The sequence below is a fragment of the Mesoplodon densirostris genome, chromosome 9 (assembly GCF_025265405.1).
Source record: "Mesoplodon densirostris isolate mMesDen1 chromosome 9, mMesDen1 primary haplotype, whole genome shotgun sequence".
Classification (NCBI taxonomy): Eukaryota; Metazoa; Chordata; class Mammalia; order Artiodactyla; family Ziphiidae; genus Mesoplodon; species Mesoplodon densirostris.
In genome coordinates this window covers 16619296-16637388 of record NC_082669.1, presented here as the reverse complement: position 1 = coordinate 16637388, position 18093 = coordinate 16619296, and the positions used below count along the sequence as shown (strand labels likewise).

The 18093-nt window shown below is 43.0% G+C and overlaps 1 pseudogene; it reads right to left on the bottom strand.

Moving 5' to 3' along the window:
- Window positions 1-13496: 13496 nt before the first annotated feature.
- On the bottom strand, window positions 13497-14053 carry LOC132496337 (small ribosomal subunit protein mS25-like; annotated as a pseudogene).
- Window positions 14054-18093: the final 4040 nt, after the last annotated feature.

Sequence of the window (18093 nt, the reverse complement as noted above, 5' to 3'; positions counted from 1 at the left end):
AAAAACAGGAGCAGGAAGTTGGGAAGCAGAATGGAAGAAGAAAGGAATGTTTGCTCTCTTTCTCATCCTCTGATGTCAAATTCTGTCACTCACCTCAGGGGCTCAGAATCAGAGGATCACACACAAGGCTAGAAGTATGGCAGTGGTTTTCAAACTGTGGGCCAAGGAACCCCAGCGGTTATTTCCAGGGGCTGCCTCATAGATGGGGAGGGAGAGAAAGGCTCCATCCCCTTTTCCCCAGACCTCTCATGGACTGGACAGCAAAAGAGAATCCGAAAGGGAGAGCCCATTATAGTTTTCCAGGTGAAATTTAACCCATTTAGTATTTTAGTTTTAAAATTAGGATCATCACAAATTGAACAAGGTGGAGAAAATCAGCAAAGATCAGAAATGATCCAAGTGAAGCATCCTGTAGTTGTTATTGGTTCACGTCCTTCATGGCTGGATTTTCCAAGCTCAGGGGCCTGACAAAGCGGGTGCTCCTCACACTGGCCTCTGCCAAAGCCTCGTTCCTGTGACATTCAGACTCCCAAGAAAATACAGTTTAGCTGTAGATGGCCCCACTCCTCACTCTTCAGATTGTCTCCCGTATCTCCTAAGTGTCTTCTGTTCTCTAGAAAGCCAAGATAACAACAAAGCTCAGCTTCGCCATGCACAGAAATTGTTTTACGGTCATTCCAGATAGTCGTTACAGATCTCTGTGCCAACTCAGGAACAAACAACTGTGTCACACAATGATGATCCAGCAGAAAAGAAGCCATAGAGCAGGGTTTAGAGAATTATGAGAGCTGACTATAAAACAGAGAAGAATATGCTGGGGTTTTAAAAAAGCTCCCAAGTAGTGGTGCGAAGTGCAGGGGGGTGACTAGAGCCTGATGTCAATCGTGAAAGAGCTGCCAGAACTTTTCTGGGAGAAGGGCAGGATTTCTGCCCAAGAGATTGGAGCCTGGACTTCCATCACTGTGCCACAGTCATCAGACATCTGCCCTGCATATAAACGGTGGGCAGTGGAAACGCCTGATGAAAGGTCTGCTGAGAATTACAAGAACTGAGTCTTCAATCACAGGACTCTGCCCTACAGCCACAAGGTCTTCATGGGAGGAGTAATGGAGCAGCTTGCAAAACCGAAAAGTATTTGGTCCTTTGCACGCCCTGTATTGCTCTTTGTATATGACAACAGCTCAGTAACTATTAGTTGAAGATGGTGCAGAAAATGCCTTTGCAACTTCTCTTGGTAAATGCCTTTCTTTGCAAAAGGTGGGCTGAAAGGAAAGCATAACTACTTCTAAAAGTGAGGACGAGAAAGCAAGAATGGGTCCCTTCAGGCTCATGCTGTCCCTCCCCAGCAGAAATCATTCCTAAGGTGTATTAAAATTGGAAGGTCTTCTAGGCATCTCTGTGAAGTACAGCAAGAAACTATAGCAAGGTCTTTGGCCAAATACGGAGTTTAGCAGCATTCTGCAGCCCATGCTTATCTTTAAACTCAAAAGAAAAACATCTAATTCTATTTCAGATGTGTTTTAACAGCTCCCTAGTAACCTGCTAGTGTCACAACCTTTCCTCTTCCTTGTAGCTAGGCTGGAGTCCTTTCCCTTAAAATGGCCATTTAATTTAGACTTATCAAAATTTTAACATTCAACAGAATTTTCCCCACCCACTTCATCAAAAACAAAATAAGAAACTAAGTGCCATTTTCTGGTTGCTTCTAAGGAACCCATTATAAGAAGTGGCTTTGAAGTTTCAGATCTGACATCCTATGAGACTGGGCTCCATTTACATTTTGGCTTCCCTCACCCATACCCCAACATTATTTCCCCCGAGAAACAGAAGATGGAGGCATGAACCTTGGCACCAGTTCTTACGAAATGTATAACCTTGAACAAGTCACCTAGCTTCTGTGAGCAATTTTCTTGTCTCTAAAATGAGGACAATAATAATGGGACGGTTGGAAGGATCAAATGAGATAGAGGATATAAAAACACTTTGTAAAGTACTCCACAGATATAATTATAAATACTAAAGAAGCAGTGATAGTACAGTGGAATGAGCATCAAATTTGAGGTCAGGAGTCATGGGTATAAATCCGAAATCTTCTGCTCAACAGCGGTGTGATTTGGGGCAAGTCATGTAAACTAAGACCCACTTTCCTAAATTGTAAATGTGGATCATTAAACTACCAAAAAACTTCACAGGGCTTTGTAACTGAAATAACAGCCAGGTGAACCAGGGGTAGACATTCAGTCTAACCTAGGCCAATCAGTTTCTCTCCCTTGGGAATTTGGGATGAGGCTTAAAGGACTGTCCATCATTTCTGAGCAAGAATGTCAGAGAGAGGAGAAATCAAAGCACCTTGTATAAAGGGCTGATGAGTAAAGAAAGCAGATTTACTGAGAAGGAAGAATGAAGTGGGTGAGAGAGACAGGGATACACACATACGCAGAGAGTAAGAGTCAATGATTACTCCTTGATTTCTTTACTGCTCCGTTTCTAGGTGACATCCCTAAATATCCTTATTGTAAATTCCTCCTGGATTAGTCAAGGTTCAGCTGCAGATAAGAGAATCCATTCTAGCTAGTTTAAGCGGAAAGGGGTTTAATGTAGGAATTGGGTACTGACCAAGCTGTTGCTAGGGAGAGGAGCGGGCTCTAAGCCAAGCTTTCAGGACAACTCCCCAAATGACCCCACAGAAGTGGCCCACTGGGGGAGTTACTGCCCTTCCAGAAAGCTGGGGAAGCAAGAAGCTGCTCCCAAAGCCACTGGCTTTAGGGCCACACTGGTTTTGTCAGGAGCCACACCAGGAAGAATCTTGATACTTGTGAAGCCAAGAACTGGCCATGGAGAAACCTGCTACCACTCTCAGCCTCCAGCCCCCGCACCCCCTTATCAACTGGGGGGCGTGGCCTCCAGCTCTTGAGGTAACCTCTGCTTGGTGGAAGCTAAGTGGTGTGCAGAGACGCGTTCTAAGGATCTGAGCAACGTGGTCTCCACTGCTCCAGCCTGTGGCGTGCAGCAAACCACACATGGGATACAATAGGGTTCAGTGGGCTAATTTGCATATCCCCACCACATCTCCTTTGCCTCTTTCTCTTCAAACGTAGTCCAGTCAATTCCTGTTCATTTAAACTGAAGAGCATTCATCAACACACCCATGACTACTGCCAGGCTGTTGAATGCACTGCAACGGAGCCTCTGGGTTTCTTTCAATGAAATGTTTGGGGACAGCCACCTCAGACACCCACATAGAGAAATAAGGACAAGGTCTGGGTACAGTTGGGACATTGTGACCTTTACAATGTCTCTCCTGTCCTCCCCCAACAATTTTTGCGCTGAATTACTATTGACAAGCCCAGAGCTTAAGATATGGGTACTTCCCACATGAAATAACTGAAGAATTAACAAAGAGACTGAATCATTTCTGGCATCATCACAATCCTGAAGTCTTGGCAGGTCTTCACTATGTCCCGCAATGCCTGGCACCTTATCCTTCCCTCCCTCTCCCATCTTCAGGCCACTTGCTGAACTGAAGGCCCACCTCCTTCCTTGAATCTGGGGTCAGACTGCAGGAGCCCTGGGCTAGAGTTATATTATCCCATTAGTGTGCTGCTAGGCCTGTACGGGGTCATGGAAAGAGCATAGAATGTGAGTTGTTTGCTTTGCCACTTAACAGTGAGGGACCGTAGACTAGAAATTAATTCCTCTGAACCTCAGAAACTTGTCCAAGATGGAGTAATAATGCCTGCCACAGATATCTATGAGAGCTATGTGAGATAGTAATTACAAAGCCCTTTGCAACAGTGCTCAACACACAGACCATGTGTATTAAATGCTAGCTTTTTTAGGGCTGAGTTTTCATATCTGTGGGCTCAGCCATGTTTCTGAAGCTGCACTTTTGGTCAATGGAACCTTGTCTTGTTGTCCTCGGTCTGAGTCTGTGTCTCAGTTCTAGGAATCTGCAACTCAGCTGCTTGCCCACACAGATTTCTGATGCTTCTGAGATTCCCCACTGCACCCATCACCCTTTCAACGGTCATGACATCCTCAATGGCTACTGCTGGCCTGAGGTACCACATGCTATTTGTCATGTTGCTCTTTGGATACCAAGTTCCACCTGGCTTTTCTCTTGTCATTTTTAGTCGGGTCCTTATTTTTCCTCCTTGCTATCTGCATCTCCCTCTCTTCCTCTCTGGTTTCAGTGAACATATCTGCTCTCAGGTCGTGGATATTAACCCTCTCATGCCAGGTACAAAGTCCTCTAGGTACTTGCTGCTCAAACTGTGTGCACTGGCATCACCTGAAGCTTATTCTGAATCAGAATCTGCATTCTAACCAGATCCCTAGGTGATTCATAGGCACATGACAGCGTGAGAAGCACTGCACTATAGCAAGGAAATGTAGGTAGCTTAGAAAATCTTTTGGTAGTGTCTGGTAAAATCGATCAGTCTTCCTCCTTGTGATGTTCTAGAGACAAACTGCTGTTTCCTAATATGGCTTGCTGGCACTTCCATCAAAGGGACTGCACTACGGTATTCCGTGTCTTTACATCCAGGGCATGGGCTTTGTGCTTGAAGAACGCAGTCCAGGCTTGTGTCAAGGTGCCATTAAGTGCAAATTCTGGTAGGCTATGTATTTGAGGATATTGACTCTACGGCAGTTCTACTTGTTTCCGGATCAAATCAAACGAAGGAATTCTGCATTTGTGAAATACACTCTGAAGAGAAAGAACTCTTCAAGTCCATTTTTTATCTTATGGTTTTTCCCTTGTCCTACTCCAGCCTTCCCAAACCTTCCTTCAGAACCAGCACCCAAGCGCAGAGCAGAGCCCAGGAGTCATAAGAGACATGGGAGGGAAAAGCTTTGAAAAATGGCAGCATTTTTGGTGACCTGACTGAACCGGTGGCCTTTCCTCCTAATGTTTGTGTTCAAAACATGTCTTTGTGATATTGGGGTATTACAGGTTTTTTTCAATTATTCAGATAGACCAAAATCCCACCCTTTCCCTTCTTAAAAGCTCTATGTGTTACAAGGATGAACTATTCTAAACATAAACAAAAAAGAAAAAACCCCTATCAATCAATCCACATTCAGATAAGAAAACAGGCTTAAAGCATCTGTTATGAAAGGTGTAGGCTGTGGGTGACTTGAGAGACTTAGTGGTCTTTCCAGCCTAATTGCCCCACATCCACTTCACTTCCATCTATACAGTCATGAGGTGACTGAGTAAAGAACAGCCTGTCCCTCTTTTTGGTTTTGAACACACATATGCTACTCATATTTCTGATGAGGCATCTAAGGAAGATAAGTCTTCCATTTTCAGTGCCAATATCAGTTTGCCCCATCCTGTCAAATCAGCACACCCGGGTCTGCTATCATCTTGTGAAAATGATGGGCTCCATTAGAGGCAGCATAAGGTAATCTGTTGTTTTTCTTTAGATACTGACAGGGTTTGAGAGTTGGGTTAGAAGAGAGGGCTTAAAAGTCATTAAAAATAAATAAAAGGAATGAAAAGGGCTCTCCCTTGCAAGAATGAAAAGGGCTAGAGGTCACTGGCTAGAGAGATTGAAAATGCTCCCAAGCCACTTAATAAATCAAGAGATGGTGGAACTTGTTAGTAGAAAGGTAAATAATTTCTTGTCTCTTGAGCACAGCAGTGGAGGTTAAAATACAATAAGTTAAATTTCAGACTGGGATAGGATTTTTCTAAGCTGCGGTAAATGCACAGTGACTATCACTTGCTTTTAAAAAATGCCACTAGGAAAATATCTGATGATGTGGCTCCATCTTAAATAAAAGATACTGCATGAATTTTTCAAAAGGAAGTAGTGGTGACTTAGAAATGTCTGTGCTTGAGAAAAGACTACCCAGTGTTTACATGATGCGAGACATCCACATGTATCATTTCCTCTTCCCTGCAGGAACTGGGTGAAGAGGTGAATGCTTCCTTACTTGCAATAAAGTACTTACGTTCAATGGTTAATTAAAATGAATAAAAAGGGTCATGATGAGTGCATCTTTCCCAGTCCATACTACAGGGTAGCCAACTTTAGCTAAGAGAACAATAATGGACAAATTTATAGATCAAAGTTCAGTTTCTGCCAACGTAGGGAAGCATCATTATTAGCTTGAGACAGATAGGCATCTATATAAGATATCATATCCAGTCAGTACAGCAGAGGTTCTCAAATTGTGGTCCCTGGACCAGCAGCATCAGCATCTCCCGGGAACTTGTTAAAAACATAAATTCCAAGGACCCACCCTGACCTGCTGAATCAAAAACTGCGGGGGCAGAGGCCAGCAACCAGTGTTTGAACAAGACCTGTAGGGGACCTCACCAGTTGGAGAGCCACTGCTATTTAGCGAGGTCTGAGGGACCGTGATAGAGCAGAAAGTGCCAGGGCTCTGGAGCCAAGCCCGAGTTCCTTCCCTCCCTGCTTTGCCAGCACTAGCTGTGTGACCCTGGTGAGCCCTTGGACTCGCTGATATTGATTTTCTCTTCTGCAAAATAAGGACCATTTCCCCTTCTCACAGATCTGTTTTGGGGCAAATGAGATGACCTAAGTCCTTGTTCATACAGTAGCTCAGAAAACACTGATGCTTTTCCTCTTCCCTTCCCTGAAGCTGGGTTCCTGCTGGGAAACACAGCAGGTCAGATTCATCAATTATTTGTGGAAAGCTAAGAGCATTTTCACATACTCATGGACATTATAATTAAAGTCAGAAAACTTGTATTAGGTGGGCTATTTGCTGCCTTGGCCTGTGCTGTCCTATGCAGGCCCCACTGGCCATGTGTGGCCATTGAGCGCTTGAAATGTGGCTCATTGAACTGAGATGAGCTACAAGAATAAAATACACACTGGATTTTTAAGACTTAGTATGAAAAAAATGTAAAAATATTTAATTTATAACTTTTCAAAACTGATTACATGTTGAATTTAAAGTTTGGATATACTGGGTTAAATATATTCTTAAAATTAATTTCATCTTTTTTTCTTTTAACTTTTAAAAGTGTGGCTACAAGGAAATATCAAAGTACTTTTCTGCCTCACATGACATTTCTGTTGGACAGTGTTGGTCTAGGCATCCCCAGGGTCTAGCATGGCACTGCTCTCATGCCAGACCCAGGAGACCAGGGAATAAAAATTGCTGATAAAAATTGCTTATTATCTTCTTGGCTACAAAATTTATAACCTCTGTGGAATTGTTCCTCATTATAGTCTTTGCAGCATTTTGTAGCTGCAAAGGATTCCACAATCTTTTCATCCATTATTGCTCAGGACATAGTCTATGAGGCAGGTCACTGCTAAATTATGAGACTCGTTAAAGTGATCTTCACCATTCACAGGGCAGTGGAGGCCTCCACAGACACATACCCCCACACAGTGGTGAAATGGGATAGCAAAGGAATGGCAAGAACTACAAAGCAGAGGCTGGGGTGGGGAGCGAATACAAATGTGGGGCTAACCTGGAGTAACTTGTGCATGTTAGTCATGTCCTCCCCCCCACAAGGAAAGCTCACTGTGTGGTCCCCCCATCCCATGCGGCATCACTTCTCCCCTACTTCACCATGCTTTCTAATGGGCAGAATCTAGAGACTTGATTAACCCTTCAGATATTTTAGACTCAGTTTTCAGGAAATGAGGGTTCTGTCAGCATCAGCTCACTCTATCTTCTCTTGCTTAACAAAAGCCAGTGAAAGGCACTTCCCTCAGAGGTCTATTTCTCCTCGGTTCCACTTAAAAATCAGCTCAGGAAATCATTTGTCAATCAAGTACATTACAGAGAGAAAGAGTCATGGAATTACCTGACTTGAGATGTTTCAAATGACAATTTTGCACTTGCACCTCTTCAATTATTCCAGACAACACAAGGCTGCTCTAATCTTTAAAAAGATTTTAGGATTAAGGAAACTTGGCGCTCTATGTTTCAAATATTTAGTCTTACTTGAAGAACCCAGCTCTTACAGGAGAATCAGGGAGGGTTCCAATAACAGAAAGAAGCCCCTTGACATGAGGAATAGGCCAGGTGGTAAAGACAGATGACTCTATGCAGGTGTAATATGTATGATATCTGATTACTCTTTCATTTCAGGTTTTTGGTTTGGGGGAGTGCAGAAAGTTCCCAGTTAGCTAAGCTGAAATAAATATTGAGCACCTGCTGATGCCAGGCACTCTGCCAGGGCACTGAGGGTACAGAACGGAAAGATACACAGTCCCAGGTCCAGCTTGGACTAAAATAGAAATAAATGACAATCCCCTTTACATACCCATGATTATTATTTTGTTGATTTTCATGTATAGAGCCCATTGTTTTCTTTTTTCCTTGTTTGCAAGGCACCATTCTAGGTATTGGGCCCTTGATACATTTTTAAAGTATGAAAGACATTTTTTTTTTTTTGCGGTACGTGGGCCTCTCACTGTTGTGGCCTCTCCCGTTGCGGAGCACAGCCTCCGGATGCGCAGGCTCAGCGGCCATGGCTCACGGGCCCAGCCGCTCCGCAGCATGTGGGATCTTCCCAGACCGGGGCACGAACCCGTGTCCCCTGCATCAGCAGGCAGACTCTCAACCACTGCGCCACCAGGGAAGCCCTGAAAGGCATATTTAAATTTAATTTTAGCAGCAGAGAAAGGAATATTTTGCACACAGTAGTGAAAAGTCATTAGAATCTGGGTTTCCCTGGTGGCTCAGTGGTTATGAATCTGCCTGCCAATGCAGGGGACACGGGTTCGAGCCCTGGTCCAGGAAGATCCCACATGCCGCAGGGCAACTAAGCCCGTGTGCCACAACTACTGAAGCCCGCGCACCTAGTGCCTGTGCTCCGCAACAAGAGAAGCCACTGCAAGGAGAAGCCCGCACACTGCAATGAAGAGTAGCCCCGCTCGCCGCAACTAAAGAAAGCTCACGTGCAGCAACGAAGACCCAACACAGCCAAAAATAATAAGTAAATAAATTTATGGGGAAAAAAAGTCATTAGAATCTGTATTTAGTATTCAAACCAAAAATGCCTTTTTGAATGAATGAATGCTTCTTTGTTGCATTTATAATGTAATATGAATGCACATTTCAGGCTGCTTAAGCAGGTTTTCCCCTACCCTGGGACAAAAGATTCATTTTTTTTCTTCAAAGAGACTTGTGGATACTCAACCATTTCATTAGAAACTGACAATTTTGTATTTAAATTTTATATATGCCATACTGTAGCTACTGATACTAGTATGAACATTAACAGCAGGCTATGATAGTCTATCAAAGGTTCAGGGCAAGGTATCATGATTTAAAGGTTAGGAACAAACCTTATAAAAACTTGTAATTTCATCTCAGTCTTTGGTTAACATCTCTGCATTTGTTCTGGATTCAAGAAAGGGGTTTTTTCCTTTATTTAAAAAAATATTCGCAAATAGCACTATCTATTCAGTTGTCTACTTCTTTAAGAATAGATCTGCACCCTTCTGCACGTCCCACCCCCAGATCTCAGAGTAAGACTCATCTGTCTTTAGTTACTATATTAAAGTTAATATCACACTAGTCACTGGGGCTTCCGCCCTCATGTGTGTGGGTATTTCTCTGTGTGTGTGAGAGAGACTTGCTCAGGCCCACTTTTTGCATCATCTGGCATTCAGTTTTCCTGCTTTTCCAGCTAGGCTGTGTTCCCTCTTGCCTGTCACTCATAAGAAGGATGTGGCTTCCTGTGTTGATTGCATGAATGGGCCAGTTCTTCACCCTTCCCTGTCCTCTGTCCAATTATTTTGCTGTGCCTTCCTCCTAGGGGTGGGGTGCAATTCCCCACCTGTCGGCATGGGCATACAACTTACTTTGACCACTTATTTTAGCAGATGGGACACAGCAGAGGCCCAAGTGTCCTGTGCTATTGAGCTTGATTTTCCTGTGTCTCTGTCATCACCACGGGAAGAACATGCTGGCCTATTAGTTCCAGGAAGAGGGTGAGAGACACGTGGAGCAGAAACACCCCCAGACGAGTCTAGTCCAGGTGCTCCAAACCCCAGGTAACCCACAGACTCCTAAAGAATAGTAAGTGATTGTCTGCTTAAGCCACTGGGTGTTGGGATGGTTTGTACACAGAAAGACTTCCATCCCCTCTACTCTGTCATCATCACAGATGACAGCTCTCCCCTTCTCTACTTCACAGGCCTCTTTTCCACCTAACGTCACTCTGTCCTAGCACCCGGTGGCAAAAAGTGGGACCCTCTGTGGAACTGGGGAGGGGAAGTGGAAGAGAAAATACGGGGAGGAAATAAGGGCAAAGGAGAGAAGACTGATACCAACTGCAAGATGTTTATCGGAAAGATGGAAAACTTAATTGTCACCGCACTCAGCCTGCTCCTGCCTCCATTCTCCCATCTCCTTTCTCTCCCCCAGCCCTAATTTCCTACCCTTAATAAACAATGTTCCCACAATCAATCTTCACGATAAGGCTGAAGTTATATTACGATAATGCTAATATTTATTGAATACCAACTGTATATAGTAAGCACTGAGTTAAGTGCTTTACTTGGACTGTATCTTTTAAACCTCACTGTGATGCTGTAAGATAGATAATGGGATCTACATTTTACTCGTGAAGAAGCTTAAGAGACACCGAGACCCACAGCTAGTAAGGGGTGGAGCTGAGGTTCTAATCCAATCAGCCTGATGCCATAGCCCAGCCTCTTTACCCCCACACCACACGGCCTCCTCTTGTTGAATCCCCTTATCCCCATTTCCCACTGTCATTCTGGGCAACCATTAATGGATATATTTTTATTTTAACATATTTTATATTACACACTGTGGATCATTGTTTGATATGAATTATTTTTAATGTATGTAAATGGTATTTTATTACCTATATTATTGTTTCCTTTTTCTCACTAAGCATCTTGTTTTTTTTTTTTTTTTTTTTTTTTTTTTCGGTATGTGGGCCTCTCACTGTCGTGGCCTCTCCTGCTGCGAAGCACAGGCTCCGGACGCGCAGGCCCAGCAGCCATGGCTCACGGGCCCAGCCGCTCCGCGGCATGTGGGATCTTCCCAGACTGGGGCACGAACCCGTGTCCCCTGCATCGGCAGGCGGACTCTCAACCACTGCACCACCAGGGAAGCCCAGCATCTTGTTTTTGATACATCGATGTTGCCATGTGTTGGCTGTTAAAGCAATCCTGAGAAAAAAGAACGAAGCTGGAGGTATAACCCTTCCAGACTTCAGATTATACTACAAAGCTACAGTAATCAAAATAGTGTGGTATTGACACAAAAACAGATACATAGATCAATGGAACAGAATAAAGAGCCCAGAAATAAACCCACACACCTATGGTCAATTAATCTATGACAAAGGAGGCAACAATATACAATGGAGAAAAAAAACCCATCTCTTCAACAAGTGGTGCCAGGAAAGCTGGACAGCTACATGTAAAACAATGAAATTAGAGCATTCCCTCACACCATATATAAAAATAAACTCAAAATGGTTTAAAAACCCAAATTTAAGACATGACACCATGAAACTCCTAGAAGAGAACATAAGTGAAACACTCTTTGACATAAATCATAGCAATATTTTCTTAGATAACTCTCCCAAGGCAAAATAAATGAAAGCAAAAATTAAAAAAATGGGACCTTATCAAACTTAAAAGCTTTTGCACAGCAAAGGAAATCATCAACAAAATGAAAAGACAACCTATGAAATGGGAGAAAATATTTGCAAATGATGTGACAAACAAGGGGTTAGTATCCAAAGTATACAAACAATTTATACGACTCAATATGAAAAAAACCCAAACAACCCAATCAAAAAATGGGCATAAGAACTAAACAGACATTTTCCCAAAGAACACACACAGATGGCCAACAGGCACATGAAAAGATGCTCAACATTGCTAGTTATTAGAGAAATGCAAATCAAAACTACAATGAGGTATCTCACCTCACACCAGTCAGAATGATCATCATCAAAAAAGTCTACAAATAGTAAATGCTGGGGAGGGTGTGGAGAAAAGGGAACCCTCTTGCACTGTTGGTGGGAATGTAAATTGGCACAAACACTATTGAAAACAGTATGAAGGCTCCTTAAAAAACTAAAAATAGAGCTACCCTATGATCCAGCTATCCCACTCCTGGGTATGTATCTGAAAAAAATGAAAACTCTAATTTGAAAAGATACATACAATGGTCACAGCAGCACTATTTACAATAACCAAGATATAGAAACAACCCAAGTGCCCATCAATAGATGAATGGCTTAAGAAGATGTGGTATACATATACAATGGAATATCACTCAGCCATTAAAACAATGAAATGTTGCCATTTGCAGCAACATGGATGGACCTAGAGGATATTATGATTAGTGAATTAAGTTAGACAGAGAAAGACAAATACTATATATCACTTACATGTGTAATCTAAAAAATAATACAAATGAATGTATATACAAAATAAAAACAGACTCACAGCCATAGAAAACAAGCTTATGGTTACCAAAGAGGAGAGGTGTGGGGAAGGACAAATTAGGAAAACAGGATTAACAGATAAAACTATTATACATGAAATAGATTTTAAAAAACAAGGATTTACTGTATAGCACAGGGAATTATACCCAATATCTTGTAATAACCTATAATATAATCTGCAAAAATACTGAGTCACTATGCTGTACACCTGAAACTAACACAATATTGTAAATGAACTATACTTCAATAGAAAAAGAAAGATCCATCCATCCATGTTGCCCTGTGTTGATTTCATTTTTTGTCTCTGACCTGCTACAGAATAGTCTATGGTTTCCACTCACCCCAAATAATTTATCCACTCCTCCATAATGAAGATCCAGATTTTTTCCAACTCTTCACCACAAATGATACTTCAGTGAGCATCCTCATATGCTGTCCCTCATGGTGCTAGTGAGAAATTCCTGGACATAAATCCAGAAGCACAACTGGTAGGTCATAGGGTATGTTTAGCAACTGGAATAGACTGCTCTCCAGAATGGCTGCTCTGGTTCACACTCTTACTTAGCAGTGCAGAGGGAAATCCCTGCCTGTTATCCTGTCTAAATTCTGCCAACCTAAAAGGTGCAAATTTACAACTCATTGCTGTTCTAATTTATATTTCTCTATTAACGATTTGGGACATTTCTTCATATACCAGTTCTGTTTCCTTTCCTACAAATTGCCTGTTCATAATCGTTGCTCCTTTTGCAATTGATTTTTTTTCTTATTAATTTCGAGGAATTCCTTGTTTATTCTAGATACTTGCTGTTTTCTAACATCCCAAATAAGTTCTCTAAATCTGTCACCTGGTCTTTGCCCTTGCTCTCCTTCATGAACAGAAGTCGTATTTTGATGTAATTCAATTCATTTTTTTCCCAGTGATTCTGAAGCATTTATTGCCCTGATGGCACAGGGTGTTCACTGGGCAGCTTGGCTGTAGCCCAACTCCTCCCCTCCCACCATGCGCTTTTACACAGTGTGTAAAGGAGACCCTTTTATTGCCAAGAGATGTTCAGTCTCTCGGGGAATAGGACCAGGGGCTTTTCTGGGGCCTCAGTCTTGGGCACTGGCTTTCAGAGCTGCTTTGTACTTCCCTGTCATTTCCCTGGGCAATGGCACCAGGCCCGGGCAGGGCACCTGCCCCCTCCACCTCACAGATGCACTGCCGCAGGCAATACTTTTGGGGGCCGAAGTGGGCTGGGTGAGAAAGCTGTTTTTTCTCCTGCTCCTCTCTCTCAAGGGTTTCCTCACGCTTCCCCAGAATCTTTTTGATCTGCTCCATGATCTCCTTATTGCTCTTGGTCTCCACGTCCACAAGGACTTGCTCCCCAGAATCTAAATAGAACCGCAGGAAGGGTGTTGGCGTCATGTTCTTAAACATCATGATCTGTACCCAGGGGTTCTTGTACTGGATCTGAGGTATGTTGAAAAACACGAATTTCCTGGCGCCCTCGCCCAGCTCCCTGTGCGTATTGTAGTTCACCGTCATGACCTTCACCGAGTCCTTGAACACTACGTCCCCCGGCCCAGGTACTGCAGGGGGCGGCGTATCGGGAAGCGGCCCTTCATGGACATGGCGTCTGCGGCGGAAGGGCCGGACCACCGGCCGCGAGCCCAGCAGCGCTGAGACGAGCCAAGCTGACGCCGCCCGGGCGGCCCTCGCCTCAATTAATTTTTTTTTTTTTTTTTGCCTTATGGTCTGTGCCTTTGAAGTTTTGTTTAAAAAAATCCCATCCCATCTCCAGTTCTCAAAGATTTTTATTTTGTATTTTTGTTTATTGACTTTATGGGCTTACATTTCTATTGCCTTTAAAAAAAAGTCCAATTGCTTAAATAACCTTATTCTTCTAACGTTATGAGTGAAACAAGCTTTGGAGGGCAAATCCAAGAAATTGACCGTTGTTGACATCAATTGCTTCTATGAAAAGTATGTGATCTGAGTTCCAAAAGACCAAGCTGGAAGTAAACTTTTGGAATAGATCCTATTTATGCACTGAGGGGTGCCAGGATATTTATGAAAAGCAACTCTAAAGTAACAATACTGCTCTGGCCATGGTTGTTGGCCTCAGTATCGTAACATTATAATTGTAGTGTTAATCTGATTATAAATGACCCTGAGCAGTGTTCCTTAAAGCATTACCCTCAAATCAACTGCATCACATTTACTTAAATGTACTTATTAAAAATACAGATTTCAGTGTCAACACCCATAGAATGTACAACACAAAGAGTGAACCCTAACATAAACTATGGAGTTTGGTTGATAATAATGTGTCAATGTTGGTTCATCAATTGTAATAGAAGAGCCACATTGATGTGGGATGTTGATGGTGGGGAGGCTGTGTATATGGGGAAAGGGGTGTGTGGGAACTCAGACTTTTTGCTTGATTTTGCTGTAATCCTTAAACTGCTTAAAAAAAAAAGCTTATTAATTAAAAAAGAAGACTCCTTAGAGCTGTTCCTTAGAACTACTAAAGCCATAATTTCATTTTTTCATTAGTATCCCAGGTAAATATTATTCTCATAGAAGTTTGATAGCTACTACCTGAAATGTATATTTTAATAATAATAATAATAAAAAAAAGGTTTGTTACCTGGTGGGTGTGAATTACCGGTGAGGGAAGGGATCAGTTTAGAGTGTATCAGGAGAGAGAGCCAGAGGTAAATGGGTTTTGAATAATGAGGGAGGAGTCCCCCCAGTTTATTTTAGCTTCTAATAAAGATTTTATTACTTATGTTTGTTTGACATATGGATTTTATTTGCCATGTATGTGGTGAGGAAAATAAAGATGTGTTCTGACCAAAACACAGGCACATACTAGCCGAGTAGCACTAAACTTTTATTACCCTATGTAAGAACTGAAGCGATTGTATTCTCCTACATTCAGGGGATTCTTGTCTTTACTGCTTTTTCTGCCTGGGTGGAATCCCTTCCCTCTATCACTTCTGAAGGACACTTCTCACAGACATTTTTAAGGCCTTGAGTTTGGCTCTCATCTGTCTAGCAGTGCAGTGAAGGAATTTTCCGTCAGGTTGAAATTGGGTAACGTTGTAATGAGTGAGTCTTATTTCTATCAGGGGATCATGGGGTCTCCTTGGTGACTGTCACTGAATTTACAGAGCTGGCTATACGGTTTGAGCTCTTTGAGTAGCAAATATAATGGGATACCTCCTCCCCCATCCCACCCCTGATCACCCTGAGATATGAGTACATGCAGGAAGATTACAAAGAAACAAAGCAAAAAATCCCACAAAACCTCCAACCAACCAACCCTCACCAGTCGTACTGAAAATATTTGTAAAATTACCAGATGAAAAAAGTCATATTTAAACATGTGGAGGGAACAATTTCTAGATCTTAATGAGGTCCCCATTATGATGCAGAGTTGCTAAGAACAAAGGGAGACCATGGTGCAGTGGTTAGGGTGTGGGCTCTGCACCGCAGGAACCATGGCATACAAACAAGCTCCATATATGTGTCTGTCAAGTAAAATCAAAGCTCTCAAAATAAAAACAGCTTTTATAGGTGTCAGACATCGTGACCGTTTACATACACTATCCCGTTTTCACAACATGAGGCAGGTCCTATTAATGTCCTTACAGGTGAGGACACTGAGGCTTAGAGAGGTTTGCCCAAGTTCACAGAGACAGAAGCTGCCACAGACCGATTTCCCAGGGCTGGCAGAAAGCTCTGCTTCCAAAAATAACAGCAACTGAACTGTAGCAGAGGTGATTATTTAGCCTATTATAGAATGAAACGTGACTATTTTCATGGGTAACCTACTGATTTCTAATGATAAAAAATCAGACCGATGAGATGATCTTTATTTCCCCTCTCTGTGGCTTAGCTTCCTCATCTGTAAAACGAGGGCGCTGGGTGAAGCCATTGGTCCTCAGCCCCGGCTGTACATGAGAACCGCCTGAGGAGTTCTCACACCTGGATCCACCTCATGCCAACTGAATTAGAATCTCTGCAGTGGCGCCCAAGCACTGGAATCTATTTTAAGCTCCCCAGCTGATTGTAAAGAGCCAGGTGATTTCTGGCTCTACAAGTCCTCACTCTGTGATTATACTTCAACATTTCTTTAGCTTGACCCTGTCCCCCGCCACACCCCAGTACAGATGAGAGGAGAGAGTTGGCCATTCACCCAACATCTGAAGAGTTATTAAGCCCACCACTAAGACTTCTTTTCAGTTTGATTAAAAAAAAACAAAAAAAACACAAAAAACCAAACTGTCACCCATGCTTTGAGAAGATTTTCCTGAAAAAGAAACTTCAAGACAGTGTCATCTGGTAATCTGCTACCATGTACTAATCTACATAGCATCTTTGAGCCCCCCTTACCAAGGTCAGGAAAGGGATTTCTTACTTTTTCTTTTTTTAAATGGGTGAACTGGAAACAAAGCTCCCAGAGCCCAGACAATTGCACTTCTCCTGTCTGGACAGTCTGGTTCATTTTGTTTGTTGGCCTTGGCACCAAAAGGCCAGCCCCTGGTGAGAAGCTATCAGGTGAGCAGATGGAATTTGCTCATGTGACTTCTGGGTTTGTCACCCTCTCTGGGACAAGGGACAGTGTTTTAGATTTTCTTTGGAGAAGCTGCCCCTTGTAAGGGCTCCGGATCGGAGCCCTCCTTTCAGTGAGCACTGCAGCTTCACCCGCTGGCACGAGGGGCTGTGTCCGGCTTCTCTCCAGCGACCGGCCTGCCTAGTGGTTCTGTCAGAACATGTGTTGGGGTGGCTGACACTAACACCACAGCTGCTTTTCTCCCTGGTTGAATTCTGCCCTTCAGATCTCTTGACAACATTGTCACTCTCGCTCTTGTGGGCTTGACAGCACACTGACTTGCAGACAGCATCGCATGGCAGTTGCCAGAATTCACATTTCATCTCCTGGTTATTCCAGACACATCATCAAAGGTGACATGGTGAAGTTAAGTCAGGGAGATGATATCTACTCAAGTCAAACCGATTTTTCCCCACAAAATCTGAGGCTGAGATTACGTGTGCAGCAAAGCAGGAAGCAAAAGGCAATGAAATGCATAAATACAGCACTTGCTGAGGATCAGCTGGCTGACTGACCGGAAAGACATTGTTCAAGGGTGATAACATTGGCGGTACAATGGACTTTCCCCCAAAACAGTTTCTGGAGTTTAGATTTTCAATAGGCTGCTCTAAAACGAACGCTTTAGCAGTAAGCGAGAACTCCCCACCTCTCTATTCTGACTTGTCCCTGTCCACAACATATCTATTGCATTTTTTTCATTTCTTCACAGTTGTGTTCTCCTTTGTTTATTTAATACTAATAGACTCACGGATGTTTTTCTACAAGCTGATTTTTTTAAAGCCTCTCAGCAGATGAAACCTTGCGTGTCAAATTGTCCTTGGGAAGCAGTCTCTGCTTATTAGAGCATCATCTTTCACAGGTGCTGGAGTGAGGCAGCTGGCAGGGACGGCATGCACTCACAGAAGTGGTACCAACAAAGCGACCTGGTGAAGCCATGTCTACGAGAACGGGATTGGAACTCAGAAATATAACCTAGTGCCTACAACACTACATGTTCTCCCCAAAGAGACTGAGGGCAAACCTTGCCCCACTCATTCTGGAACTCTCAGT